The following is a 12,398-nucleotide window of genomic DNA, read 5'->3' as shown; positions in this document are numbered from 1 at the left end:
GAGAAAACCATCCGTCACCAAGTCCACTTGCCAAGGCGGCACAACGAGGCTCCCGAGTGTCCCTAGTCAAGGGCTGCCTCAGGCCAGCTACAGCCAGGGATTCGGTGGGGGTGAGGGGCTATGGAAAAGCTCCTGAGGAGGGACCTCTATGGGGACCCACAAGACAGCTGGCATCTGACCAAAGGATAGGCCAAATGGCAGAAGTGAGCTAGGAACAGGCCTGGGGCTGTGGGAACAAGCCAACAGCAGGCAGCCCGGTGCCACTGACCCAGACAGAGAGCAGACACAGGCACTCACTGGGGAAGAGAAGCAAGCGGGAGCAGGGGAGCAGGACACAGAGGCAGGGATGTAGTCAGGGGACACAGAGACTCCTCCTTCCTCTCTTCCTCTCCTGCCCTACTTCATCTTTCCTTCCTTCCTTCCCTCCTTCCTTCCTCCCTCCCTCCCTCCCTCCCCCCTCCCTTTCTCCCTCCCTCGTTCCCTCCCTCCCTCCCTTTCTCCCTCCCTCCCTCCCTCCCTCCCTCCCTCGCTCCCTCCCTCCCTCCGTCCTCCCCTCACCACTCCTCTGCTTTCCTCTGCTCCTTTCTCCTGCTCCCTTCTTCGTCTTTCCTATTCTCTAGAAGCTTTGGTCCAACAGCAGGACCTTAGTGGATGAAGTTGTAGTGGCAGTTTCCAAGACCATGGTGCAAAGTAAATATAACTAACTAAACAAATAAGTAAATCAGCCAAGTGGAGAGACAAATCCCACAGCTACAGCTGGCGACCTCAAGGCTCCCAATAGTAAAAACAGACCATGTGGGAAACATTGCAAGGGTACAGAATGGAACCCCCAGCCGCCAGTCTGACCCCAGTGCTGCTGGGCCATCTGCCCAACAAAGGAAGCACGACTTCCCGGCACATGCCAGCGAGCTCAGTCCGCTCTGGGTGAGGAGACCAGTCCTGACAAACACGGAGGACACCATACAACCTGTGCTTGCAACTGCAGCAGAATTAGGTTACAAGTTAATGGCAGAAAGGCATCTGGAGAGTCTCTTCATGTTTGGAAATTGAATAATATCATTCTAAACCCACATGCCAAAGAGGACATCAGAATAAAATTAGAAAACTTTTAAATTGAATTAAAACAGCATATTTTATTTGTAACAGGCAGAAAAGGAACCTGGGTAGCATTTAGTTCTTTTCATTAAAAAAAAAAAAATCTAATGCCCCAACTTGCCTGCTTCTTGGAACAGGGGCGGGTGAGAGCAGAGTAAGGGAGAAGGGAACAACAGTTAGAGCGGAAATCAATGAGGCAACCCATACCTCACTAAGGTGACCGATTGATATGTCTCCAGCCATGGTGACCACGGGGATGACACGAACACCGTGGTCACTCGAGCAGAAGAGGTATCATGACACACTCCAACATGGACATGAAGGGATATTAGCAACAAGTTTTTGGACACACACATTTCACAGCTTAGATGAAACTGCCTAAGCTCACTCATGAAGAGATGCATGGTCCAAATAACCTTCTATGGAATCTCCAAGAGATCAAGCAAGACCCCACTCTGCGCTCGTGAAGGCAGAACACAGAGGCACGTGCTAGACTGAGCACGCAGTCTGAAGGTTAGACACTGAGGGGTCCGCCAGCAGCATGGGATTCTGGGTTACCTCAGGAGTGCTTCCAGGTCACAGTGAAGACCAGGAAGGATCGCCCACAATCCCAATCTCTGGAAAGCACTTCACAGTCTGAAACCTTTGGGTGTCTACAAGAAGCGAGAGTTGAAAATTCTGCACCTGGCCACACATGACGCACTGCAGTCAAAAGGAAAGCAGGAACACTAAAAATAGTATATAAGATGAACTTCAGACCGGTACACAGGGTGCAGACGAAATATAAACAAATGTTTAGTCTTCGGTCCTGTCCTGAAGTTATACTATCATGCATATTCAAATATTCTAAAACTCTAAAAGAAGCAGGGATTCAAACCCAGCCTGGTACCAAGCATTTGGGGAAGATGTGTGCTGAGCATTCTGCTCTTAAGGCACCTGTCCTCAGAAGGACTCTCAGCAGAACCCAAGACACTGCAGCTCACACAGGCCAACCGATGTGCAGAAAGGACACGGTCAACCCCAGCTGGCTGAGAGCCCTCCGTGTGGCAGGAGAACACACGGTTCTTCTATTTTGGGAAGAAAATACCCAATCCAGCCCATTCTGGCCATCCTGTCCCATCTTAAGGGTGTGGCACAGGCACTAAGACACATGTGAGATTCAGGAGAGGCACCGCTCAGGGGAGCATGACCAGGCCATGGGACAAATGGCAATACCTCCCCAACACAAACAACTTGTACCAACGTACTGGGAGTCCTTCTGCAGATCTGCTCACCTCACACATCCTGACTGGCAGGCAGGAAGCACGGCAAGGGGCACCAGAGACAAGTCAGGATCAGAAGGAGCGGAGCAGTGTGAGGTGTGATGGATGCTGTGGCTGACGGGGAATGGAAGTAGCTGCGGCCACTGTGCTATAGGCCCTAGTGAAGCGTGGGACGTGGCAGGGAAGGGCACTCCAGGCAAGCGGAGAGTCCCAGGAAGGATGACTGAGACACAAGTAAAGGCTTCCTCTGATGTGCTTGTTGGTACACTAGAGACAGCTGAGGACATTTTAGTAGCAATCTCCAGAATTTACAGAAGCAAAGAGGAGAAAGAGTAGCAGAAAACCCAGAGGAGAGTGGAGGCCACATGCACGAGTGTGTATGAGGCAGGGTAGTGCTGGGGGTCCAGCACCACACGGAATAAAGAGCAGAACGAGCATAAGCACTCACCCGCAACCTCAGCGCTGAGGACGCAGTGGCAGGGGATCCCCAGGGCAGGCAGGCCAGCTGGAGTAGTCACACCCAGGGCAGGCAGTCACACCCAGGGCAGGCAGTCACACCCAGGGCAGGCCGGCCAGCTGGAGCAGTCACACCCACAGAGTTAGGAGTACCTGCTGCTCTTGAGGACTCCAGGAATCCAACACCCTCTTCTGGTCTCTGAATGCACACACACACACACACACACACACACACACACACACATGAGAGAGAGAGAGAGAGAGAGAGAGAGAGAGAGAGAGAGAGAGACAGACAGACAGACACATACAGATGAGAGAGAAAGACAGAAAGATACAGACACACAGAAAGACACATAACATATACTGATACAGAATAACACACTCTTAAATAAATAAAACCAAATTTTAAAGAAGAAAGAAGGCTAGGCATAGTGGCCACACCTTTGATTCTACCACTCCAGAGGCAGGTAGATCTCTGTGAATTGAAAGCCAACCTGGTCTAGAGAGAGTTCTAGGCCTACATAGTGAGACTCTGTCAAGAAAGAAAGAAAAGAAAGAAAGAAAGAAAGAAAGAAAGAAAGAAAGAAAGAAAGAAAGAAAGGAAGGAAAGGAAAGGAAAGGAAAGGAAAGGAAAGGAAAGGAAGGAAGGAAGGAAGGAAGGAAGAAAGAAAGAAAGAAAGAAAGAAAGAAAGAAAGAAAGAAAGAAAGAAAGAGGAAAGGAAAGGGGAAAGGAAAGGGGAAAGGAAAGGGGAAAGGAAAGGGGAAAGGAAAGGGGAAAGGAAAGGGGAAAGGAAAGGGGAAAGGAAAGGGGAAAGGAAAGGGGAAAGGAAAGGGGAAAGGAAAGGGGAAAGGAAAGGGGAAAGGAAAGGGGAAAGGAAAGGGGAAAGGAAAGGAAAGGAAAGGAAAGGAAAGGAAAGGAAAGGAAAGGAAAGGAAGAGAGAGAGAGAGAAAGAGAGAGAGAGAGGAATAGAGGTAGGGAGAGAGGGAAGAAGGAAGGAAGGAGGGAGGGAGGGAGGGAGGGAGGGAGGGAAAAGAATATCCAAGAAGTATAAAATGGACTTAAGTCTCATTTTTCTTAGTATAGGAAGTAATGAATTTTTTCAGAATGAATGGCAGTTGTGACAGAGAGCAGGAGATATCAGGATTACTTTGCTACTATAAGATATGACTTCTTACACAGGACTCAATGTGAGGGTCACAGAGACAGGCCACAGTGAAGCATTTCTAAATGGACAACCACTAAAAAGCAATTCAAACTCCAGCAGGAGCTTGGACTCCAACTGCTCCGGCGGCATCACCTTTGTGTTCCCCATGGTCACTGCAGCTTGACCTGAACACACATGAGGGCCGTCAACTGCGCGCGAGGCACCCACCAACACTGCCTGCGATACCTCAGCTCCAATTCCAGGGTATTCCATTATGAATCATGAGGGTTTTACTGTGTATAAGACTTTTCTATCCTTACATAAACGCAATGGTTAAATTAACAGAAAACAAAACCTTTGGTTGCTTTCCTGCTGTCGTTCTTCAGCATGTCAGTATTAAACCAGCACGACTGGGATTCCATTATAATTCTGACTTAAGAGCTAAATGCTGCCGGAGTTGCTAACTTGAGCTTTATAAAAATCACTAACGGGAACACTAAGGAGATTGTCTGTTGGTAAAGTGCCTGCCTCAGCAAACATAAGGACCTGAGTTCAATCCCCAGGACCCACATTTTAAATAGCCAAGTATGCTGGTGCATGTTTATAATCCCATTGCAGAGGAGGAAGAGACAGACAGACCCATAGGGCTTGCTGGCCTGTCAGCCTGGACGATTAGGCAAGCTTTAGGGCAGCCAAAGAACCTCTAGGAAGGAAGGAAGGGAGGGAGGGAGGGAGGGAGGGAGGGAGGGAGGGAGGGAGGGAGGGAGGGAGGGGAAAGAAGAGAGAGAGAGATAAAGAAAGAAAGAAAAACACACACACACACGCACGCAGAGAAGAAGAAAGAGAGGGAGGGAGGGAGGGAGGGAGGGAGGGAAAGAGAAAAGGTGGCTGGCACCTGGGGATTGACACCTGCAGCTGTCCTCTGGCTTCTGCACATATGTACATGTACACACACACACACATACACACACACACACAAATCATTAAATGGATTTTGACTAATAATTTCTAAAGTGACCCTAAACATACTTCTGTAATTTTATACTTCATGTTTACGCAAAGCAGTGTTCTTAGCATTGACAATTTTAAAATTAGAATATCCACCAACTCTGAAAAATGAAGATGCTGATGTCCGTCGGTATCAAATAATCTGCCCATACTTAATGCTTTGTGTAAAAACACACAAGTGCACTACCTTTTTCATTAGTACACGAATCTGTATTCATCTTTAATAATGCTATGTACATAAATTATATGCATATCAAAGAACTGTTAAAGTACATTTACTTATAATTTAGTACCAATAAGTGTTTGATTTGTAGACATATTTTATATATCTAGACACCTAGAATTCACAAAAATTTCCTGGGCAAAAGGAGCTGCAAGGGGAAAAAGTTGAAGAAGCCTCTTATAAAGCACTCAGCCAGGGCTGAGGAGGTGGCTCAAGGAGTAGGTAAAAGCAATAAAAGCAATTGTTAGGCAAGCGTGAAGACCTAAGTTCAAATCCCCAACCCCCACATAAAAACCTCACGTTGTTTCATCCGCTACCCCAGCACCAGGCTGAGGTAGAGAGACACAAGGATGGCTGGAGCTTTTTGTTGCTGCCTTAACTCCAGGTTCAATGTGAAACCCTGTCTCAGGGGACAAAGGGGAGGAGCACCTCAAGTCTTCCCCTGCCTTCTGTGCATGCGTGTTCACACACACGCACACGCATGCACGCACACACACACGCACACACACAGGCACGCACACGCACGCACACGCACACAAATACTCAAAATGTAATTCCAACACTAGAAGTGCTCACCATGCCTCTGGAGTCCAACGGCGTCACTGGAAAGCAGACTTGAATTGGCTTTAATGCAGCAAGTTCCACAGCAACCATCAAAAGGAAGAGATAAACCAGAGTGCTAGGAGAGCAGCAAACAGAACTGTACAGGTGCTCAGCAGAAACCAGAGGAAGAGGCAGGCTTGGTGGCACAGGCCTGGAATCCCACAGCTGGTGACCCAAAGGCAGGAGGATCAGGAATTCAAGAGTAGCTACAGAGTGACTCAAGCAACAGAGGCCATATCTCAAACAAAGCAGAAAAAAACCTATCTCACAGTAATCTAAAGAACACAGACACTCCTATCCTAACAGCAGATGATCGTGGAAAGCAAAGCACTTAGGAACACAGAGAGTTCAGAGCTCCGAGAGCATCTAGGAACAAAGTATCAAAATGCATACGGCTGTAAACTGACAGACCTGCCACAGCCTGAGAGGGGTGAAGCCCAGTCACAGTTGAGGCTGTCAAGTCTTCCTTCAAAAAAGCACAGACCCGTGAAGACGAGCACAGGTGCAATCCCAGCATTTCAGAGTGGAGACAGGGGGATTATTGTAAGTTCAAGGCCAGCATGGGCTATGGAATGAGGTCATGTCTCTTTAAAAAAGAAAAAGAAAAACTGAACAAGTGAAAAAGAAATATATCCAGCAGGAAGGATTCAACAGGGCTCATAACCGACAGCTAGAGACAGGCATTGGCCCAGGGTTGCAGGGCCTGTGGACAGAGGCCAGTCTGCTACAGGGACAGTGCTCCTTTTACAAGTGATGAAAATGTTCACGGCTGGCTGAGGTGATATCAAGCCAGTGAGTTCTGGACACTACTAGTTATGGAAAGAAAGTCAAGTAAAGGAAGAAAAATCTATATTTAAAATTTTTAAGAACTTCAGAATGGAAAACTTTGGGCACATCATAGTTTTCCCCAGGGGCAAAATGTCTCGTTAGAGGACTCACAAGTCAGAGATCTGTACACAGCGTAGTTATAGACGCATCACACGTCTAAAGAGCCCAGTCTCTGGTCAAGTTTCCCACTGGGCAGGTGCTAATGACCACTGTAGGCTACTGGCCTCTGGGCTCCCCCAGTCTCTCACTGGCAGCTTACCCAAGGACACAGACTCTGGAGAGGAAGCTAGGGGCAGGTCTTGGAGGTTCTGGACTCTGGGAACCAACTTCCCTCCTCTGCCCAGGTTTTGGGCTGACTGGCATTAGACATCCCAAGACACAGATCCCATCATAAGCAGTGGGCTTTGCTCTGCAGACTGGATCCCTGAGAGCACATGGTCCAACTGGGCTATCGCATCCTGTCCCAGGATAACACCTGCTGTCCGCTAAGAGCTCAGAAAACACCTGTGACATTGACAAATGAAATGTTTCATCTTCCTGCACCAGAGAAAGTAACACGTGTTTAGCGCTGACCCTCCATGGCTGCCTGCCCCAGCCTTGAGAGCTGACCCTGACAGGATCAGCTTCCTCTCCAGATGGCAGGCTGCAAGGTAACACCTCCTGGCCTGAGGGTGCAGGCCTTCTAGGACAGAAAGAGGTCTAAAGCAGAGTGGATGGCAGAGGTTTGAGGGGTGGCCCAGGGCCTCACCCACCCCCACATGATAGACGAGGTTCTGGGAAAGGCAGAGCACACCCAGAGTCCTATCACATGCCTCCCTCTCCCCACATGTCCAGCTCAGTTGGTCTCCTGGTCTCATCTACATTTGAAAGTATACTGCAACGCTTAGTCAGAACTGTAGAAAGGACAGAGAGTCCAGATAGAAAGGCGTTTTAATATAAAACAGATGAAAGAGACGAATGGAAAGTAATCAAAACCTCATTAGGGCAAATAAGCAACCTGCCTACAGTGTCACCAGAACTGATGGCAGGGAGCCTTGTGTGGGCGAAGCTGGGTCTCCAACGGCTGCCACAGGGAGACACAGGCCCAAGAAACCCTGACAATCCCACTCCGGACTCTGACCAGCACCCTCACTGAGGCCTCAAGGCTGTGGTCCCTCAACGCCCACCACCTGGATAGGGCAGGAGAGCAGGAAGCTTCTAGGTGCTTCCACCCATTGGACAAGGTGGGTCGGTGCAGCCCCTCTCAGCTCAGGCTGCCCCTACCCAGGAAGGAAGCTCCATCTGGGGAAGGAGGCCACCCCGGACACGGCCAGCAATGAGACCAGTGGGTTGTGCCTCTGTCTGCAGCCAGCGGGACAGGTTAACTCCTCAGGATCTTTCCATCAGTCTTGACTAGAGCCATTCGTTATTCCTGGAAGTTGTACTCTCCCACAGCCTACTATGTGCTTAGCACAATGGTAGGTTCTAGGAATATAGCAGCAGAGAGGCCAATTAATCCCTGCCTTGGGCAAGGCTCCCTTCTCCTGGGACCCTCCAGTTTACAGGCAAAGGGCTGTGGGGACAAAAGCCAGGCTGGAGGCCCACAAGGCCAAGAGCCACCATAACCTCACGTTGGGGCATGTGCCCCAGGGGACCTTGCACATGGCCCCAGAAGGGGTCAAGAAGCCAATTCAAGAAGTCAAAATGTCCCTTTAAACACTTAAGAAAGAAAGACTGTAGAACAAGCATGAAATATTGATGATCCGTGTCAAAGCAGCACCAGGGTGAGCTGAGCAAAAGTGAGCTGGCCTGTCAGAGCTGATATCAGCGGGAGAATCCTGGAGCGGGCGGATGTCGGAGGTTCAGAGGAGCAGAAGGGGCCTGCAGCAGAGACATAGCAAATCTGAATGCATCACAGCTGTCTTCTCAAGAGTAGAGCAGGAGTCAGATGCAAAGGCGCTCAGCCCCCTCTCTGCCCGGCATCAATGCACAGGAAGGGAAAGGAAGTGGGCCAGAATGCAGCTGCCTTAGTTCTGGAAGACACTCGTCCTAGATTCTCCAGGGCTGCTCTAGTTCCCAACCCAGACCTGCCTTGGTTGCTCAGCAACTTGCTGAGGCAGGGGTTCCATCGTCCATCCTTGCAAAAAGACAATCTGCTAAGTATGGGATATGACTTCTAAGCTTCCACTGGGACTTTCTTAACAAATCTTATAAAAACTAACTTGGGAGGGAAGGAGTTGCTTTGATGACTTTTTCTAACTTTTGCCTCAAAACACAATGACCTTGACGGTGAGTAGAATCATGGGACACAGTGTGGTGGGCCCAGATAGCTGGGTCTGTGTCTCAGTTTTCTGTCAACTCTAAGGCTCCCACACCATGCAGGGCTTAGAGCCAGGATATTATCCAGTCAGACTAGAAACCAGGAGGCTAGTAGCTGCTCTCCCACCAGAAGCAGGAGCTGGAGAGCCCAGTGTTAGCCAAGAACTAAAGCCTGGTTCACACAGTCCTTCACCTCACACAAGTTCTCCTTGGTGCCCACCCAGTCACCATTCTAAACTGCAAAGTGTCTGTCTTCATATCCCATTGTGGAAGAGTCCTTGTCCTCGACACTGACCCCAGAGCAGCCGCTAGCCAGGCCGCCTGGCCCTGCATACCTGCTCTGCTTCAGGCTCATTGGAAGATAAAGTGTAGAGCAGCAGAGATGACCGGACCTGGGAATGAAGAAGCCCACGGGTGTACCCGGAGGTCAGATGCTGCCACAGACCCCGAGGAAGACCACAGATGGTACAGATGCACTGAGAAGCAGGCCCACTGGGCTCACATGAGAGAAGTCGGTTCAGGAGGTTCAGAGGTCCTTCCAGGCTGGCTTCTCAAAGGTTTCCACTCCCATCTCCTCCTGCACGCTCTGGAGCCTGCTGACATGCAGAACCCACCACACGAGGCAAAATCTACATCCCAATGAGGGTTGTATCTCTTCTCCATGGGGCAAACTTGAGAGTCCTGCTCTGTCGACACCCTCCCTGTCTCCCCCTGCCACCCTGATGGGGTACTGCATCACAGCAGGTCTGCCTGGAAGGGGATGGGGGTGTACCTAAGAGAAGCACCCACAGCATCATGAAGGGCAGACTAAGGACACCTGAGTTCCAGACCACAGCCCTCTCAGAGCAGATGCCAAGGAGGAAGTAGTCACAGAACGTGGCCCCAGCAGCAGCCGGCCAGCCTGGTGTGGCTGGCTCATGTGGAGTTCATCCCGCACATGCCAGGAGCAAAGCCAGGCACTTTGCCACGATGAGGTGGACTCCAGTCAGCCAGCCATGGCACAGAGATAAGCCAAGAAACGGAGGAAGACAGCCAAGCAGCCCATTTCCCGTAATGAACTGGGCCTGCCTACACGAAGTCAGAATCCCAAAGTTTGACATTTTGTTGAGTTTACGAATTCAGAAAGCCTACTGGCTAGCATGGAGCACTGTTCATCAGACCCTGTGCCTGAAGCCCTCAGGTGAGGCTGCTGACCTGCAGTGGCCCAGCAATCATGGGCTTGAGACCCTTAATCCTGATGGCAGAAGCCTGCTCCTTGCCTGCAAAACACTGGCTTCCTTTGACTCAAAATTTGAGTTAATTAGCCTTGAGCTTGAGGACCCAAATCTCTTGCGTGGGAAAGCTCTGAGAGCAAAGATGCCACTGCTGCGCACTGCAGGACAGAGCAGACCTTAATTGTCCACTGAGAGAGAACAAGAAGAATGACCCAAACATTGCTAGCTGAGAACCATCTGGAAAAAAAAAATCCTCTGAGGAAGTAGTGTCTGTGGGAATGCATGGGCAGGGCCAGGGGCAAGGGCCACGTTGTTAGAGGCTCACAAAGATCAGGCTCAACAATGATCAGAGTCAGGCCTCTCTATACCCAGGGTCAGCCAGACTGCTTTGCATTTGAGGCTCCACAGGCTGCATATGTAGTCTCAACTCTGTCACTGTAGTACAAAAGTAGCCACACAGGGGACATAAATGAATGATTATGGCTGTGTTCAAATAAAACCTTATTTACAAAATAATAGGTGAGCTAAAGAAGCCCTTTTTTTTTTTCTGATTCCTTCTATATAGAAACCTACCAGATGCTGTTATGGACACAGGGACTAAGGCAGGAACAAGTGACAAGACACACTAAGGCAAAAGGATGGCACTGAACCCTCATAAGCTCCATTAAAACAGCAGCAGCAGCAGCAGGCAGCAGTAACAACAACACAGATTCAAGAAAAGTAAGAACAAACCGACTCTGTGTCAAAAAAAGGGACTAGGAGGAGCTGGGGAGCACGGGCAGCAAACAGCAAGCGTCACTCTGTCCCTCTGGCTGGCTAACTGGCCCCTCCCCTGAGTTGCCTGTCATAAGAAGACACACTGCTATTCCATGAGCACTCCTTTCCTAGGGAGTGACACGGGGAATCTCATCTTGACCGTGAGCCAAGGCCTGTGTCCCTCCGCCTCCAACTGTAGTGCCCACTGCAGCCTCACTGTGACAGTCAGGAAAGGACCACACTGCTGGCCATGCGAGGCTGAAGCCAGCTTGGCCTACTGCGGGCTTCAGCACCATGGACAGAGCCTCTGCAGGCGGGGCGATAGGCGGTGCTGTCAAAACAGGCAAATGCGTTGTCCCCGAGAACCCCACCGATGCAAACAGACCCAGTGTGTCCCACTCTGTGTGACCCCGTGTGGGAGGACTGTTGGTAAAGAGGAAGTGAAAACAAACAGTGCATAGATCCCTTCACCCACATTATTAGCTTGGGAGAGACTCGCAAACGTGCCGATAGCAACAGCAGCAACATCTGCTTCTAATTGCTTCTCCCCAGAACTCGTCAGCTGGCGTCTGCCCCGGGAGGAAAGCTGGTATTTTCAACAAACTCTTAAATCAGATGGCATCCATAGTGAGTAATTTCTTACGTGTTTAAACTTTGAGGCCAGAAACACAGAGTGTACCTTTGCAGAAGAGCTGGGCCATAAGGTGGTCCCACACCAAGGGTCTGCTTACAAGGTTTCTTTTGTGTGTTTTCAAGACAGGGTTTTTCTGTGTAGCCCTGGATGTCCTGGAACTCACTCTGTAGACCAGGCTGGTCTTGAATTCAGAGGTCCACGGGCCTCTGCTACCTGGGTGCTGGGATTAAAGGCGTGTGCCAACACACCAGGCCACAAGTTTTTGATTTACATATCACGATCAAATGTTTTCTTCTATTTATTATGTATTTGTGTCTTAAACAGAAAATGTTCCGGTGCTTTCAAAAATTCCACTATGCCCATTAGTTTATTTGTAATATTCCTCCTTCCCAACTATTTTTGCAAAAAAAGTTTCTTTTGCAAAAGCAAAGGGGTGTTTTGAAAGTGTATGGATCTATGCTGCCACTTAGGAAGTATCTCAAGAAAGAGACCCATCACATCCCCTGAGGCCAGGATCTCTGTAGGTTCTGCTCAGAAGCCCATGATCCTGGCACAGGCTGCACCACCTTCCTGGAATGCTAGCTTGGTACACAGTATGGACATGGATGTAGATAGATCCTGGCCATTGAAGACTCTGATGCATGTCCAGTCTCCCTAACTGACAAGGATGCCTTTGGGTGTGTCTCCCTAGTGCTGCAGAGCCAACAGCACGGGTCCCTTCATGATGAAATGCAAGAGGATACTCCCTGCTGCCCCATACCTCTTCCTTCCCTATCAGCTTCCATGCAAGTGGAACAGGGCACAGGAATGTCTCAGACTGTGCCTGTATGTGCCTAAGAAGGGACAGTAGCCTGGGGCCAACACCTCCTCCAGGAA

At 49.7% G+C, this 12,398-nt stretch overlaps 1 protein-coding gene across 10 annotated transcripts in view; it reads right to left on the bottom strand.

The window, feature by feature from the left end:
* The window catches only part of Wdr25 (WD repeat domain 25), a 134,303-nt gene that overhangs the window by 22,402 nt on the left and 99,503 nt on the right, over positions 1-12,398 (bottom strand). The gene's annotated exons all lie outside the window — the stretch shown is intronic.

This window comes from Mus musculus, chromosome 12 (genome assembly GCF_000001635.26).
Source record: "Mus musculus strain C57BL/6J chromosome 12, GRCm38.p6 C57BL/6J".
In the NCBI taxonomy this organism is placed as follows: domain Eukaryota; kingdom Metazoa; phylum Chordata; class Mammalia; order Rodentia; family Muridae; genus Mus; species Mus musculus.
Note: the sequence above shows the minus strand (reverse complement) of the source record. Positions and strands in the feature narration are given on the sequence as shown.